The following is a 2,604-nucleotide window of genomic DNA, read 5'->3' on the forward strand; positions in this document are numbered from 1 at the left end:
GACAGCTCTATTTTCCGGCCTAAATTTACACCCGCGCGTCCTAACTTTTGTGTATGGGCTAACATGGCACACGAGCCATTTTTAGGACGCTGCACTTGAGATAGCGGCCATGCTCGGCCTCGGGAAAAAAGCCTCCCCGCCCCCCTCGCGTACCAATACTCCTCTACTTATTTTTGCTCCCGTGTCTTCTTTATGTAGATACTTTATTTTCATTATCAAACCAAAGGAGAATCACTCGACTCTCGGAGCACAAATGCGAGGCCAGAGAAGCCCGACAGTAGTCGAAAAGGGTAGAGTTAGGGAGGCGCCAAAAACTAGGCCCTACATTGCATGCCCCTTTTCTGGTAGCTATAAGTGTCAAAAGCAGCAAAGCCAGTCGGATTTGGGCTCCTTGTTTCGCGTAAATACCGATTGCTATAAAATTCATCGAAAACACATTTTGCACGCGGAACTTTTTCGTTCTGCAACCTATGGGGCTTCTCTCCAGCCTTTCCCGAGAGGCGCACATGCTCATGGTTACCAAGGCATCCATCCGGTGCCCGTTCCCAGCATGGTCTACATGGCTTCTACTCTCCGCATGGGTGTTGCATGGCCAAATCTTTTTTCCCCGCCAAAAATTGCACCCATAGCAACAGCTGATCGAGCCAGGCCAATCTGCCCCGATAGCTGGCTGCCCAACTCTCCTCATTTTCCTTTTCTGGCTTTTTAATGGAAATCCGCAGACTTGGCCATATACGCAGGCGAGTAGGCATGTACTGGCCGATGAGCAAAGTAAAGCGAGCATGCCTAAGGAACTAATTCAGATATTATGATCAGAGAAGAAATTAGAAGTTAAGCAATGCAAGTTTAACTACCAACATTCACAGAAAAATTGCCAGGACCTTTACACATGTTCAGACGCTCCAGATCACAGGTCAAACAACATACTACAATATATAAGTGCAAACGGCTAGGCTAAGAATCAAACTTCCAGCTAATGGAGGGGCAGTTAGACTGCTATTACGAACTCCTCAACCAGGAGCATCACAACAAGTGGCTGCTCGACATCACAAGAAGAGCGACACAGCCCCCGCAGGCGAAGTGGCAGCAACAGCTGCGAGAACGACTGCTGGACATCACAAGAAGAGCGACACAGCCCGCAGGCGAAGTGGCAGCAACAGCTGCGAGAACTTGGACGCCAAAGCTGCCCAAGCTGCATAGCCAGGTGGGCAGCGAGGGAGTTGTATCCCTGTCCTCGCTGCTTAATCGATTAATCCTCAGAAACGTCTCATCCTCCAATGCACCAACTTGATCCGACCAACCTGTAACACAGATCCATGGCAGATCAAACCTCAAAAATCTGGAAATACAACTATTAGATGAGCACTTGCTGAACAAAATTGCAGGATCATAAAGATATATTACCAGCTACATATACTTGAAGCGCAACAGATAAATGCGGATTTGAAGCCATTTAAGTACGTGACAACTTGTCCTAGGGAACCTCCTCAAGAGCAAATTCCAGATTTCTCTTTTAAGCAAAATAAAATATGACAACAGATAGCTTACTAATCTAGTTTGTCAATCCCTATTAGCTCCATGTGGGCTCTAAATTTGGGCATGAACATACCTATTTTTCAGACTTTCATCACACAGCAAACATCAAAATTCTAATAACTAATCAGAGGCGTCAGTTAACAACAAATATCACTTAGCAGTACAAGGACTGAAACCGCAGTTTTATATAGATTGGCCACAGGAGCCGGGGAGGCTTAATTTCTGGGTCACACACAATGGAGGCGCGTTGCCATGAGAAGCTGTTTTTTTTATTTGGGGTGTGATTGCCCAGATAATAAACAGCTCCATGAGGAGACAAGGGAGAACCAGAAACTCACCCCAAACACATGGGAGTCGAAGATGAGAAGGTCACTGCTGTTGTTTAGTGCTCCTCGTTATCCTCGAAAAAGAAGAAAATATAATGTATTCAGCAAAGCAAACACTGAGCTTTAGAAGAAAAGGCTAGAGCCTACTCGAAAATTCATTCCAACCAATTGCAATAGTGCTACCAGATAACAATAGGAACAAGGGAAACTGAGGAGTCACCTGAGAGAAATTGCCACGATAGCACGCCACCGCGTTTGAGGCATGGTGAACTCACCGCCTCAGCCAAGCAGGGGTTCAGGTCTGATAGTATCTTCAGACTCGTGGACAGCGTATGATCCTGCATTTACATTCAAAATTAATTGTTGATGTTAGTTATCACCCATAATCTTTAATTAGAAACCTGAAAACTAATGCTGCTATTTATGTTAGTAACAAAATCATGGTAATTCGCTGGTTGACAGACCAGTCCTTTCTACAAATGCATCCCACACAAATAAACGCTACAGAAGTTACTCCATTTCTCTGTCCATCTCCAATACTACTATAGACGTACAGGAAGATGTAGCATTGAGATGTGTAAATAATGCTGCCTTCATAATTACTGACGTCGAAAGACATGTTTTAAAACCTTTACCTTTTCACTTTACTTCCTAGCCTAAAGTAGGAAAAAAGCTCGGCCAAGTGAAAGAGATAGATGGCAGTACGCATGAGCTGAGATCAATCAAAAGCCTAGCTAGCTTA

The 2,604-nt window shown here is 44.7% G+C and overlaps 1 long non-coding RNA gene across 1 annotated transcript; it reads right to left on the reverse strand.

The window, feature by feature from the left end:
• Positions 1-845: 845 nt before the first annotated feature.
• Positions 846-2,191, reverse strand: LOC124705563. The gene is made up of 2 exons (XR_007004064.1): positions 1,875-2,191; positions 846-1,301 (listed from the first exon to the last, which is right to left on the reverse strand). It is a non-coding gene; the product is annotated as an uncharacterized LOC124705563 (long non-coding RNA).
• Positions 2,192-2,604: the final 413 nt, after the last annotated feature.

The sequence above is a fragment of the Lolium rigidum genome, chromosome 4 (assembly GCF_022539505.1).
Source record: "Lolium rigidum isolate FL_2022 chromosome 4, APGP_CSIRO_Lrig_0.1, whole genome shotgun sequence".
NCBI lineage: Eukaryota > Viridiplantae > Streptophyta > Magnoliopsida > Poales > Poaceae > Lolium > Lolium rigidum.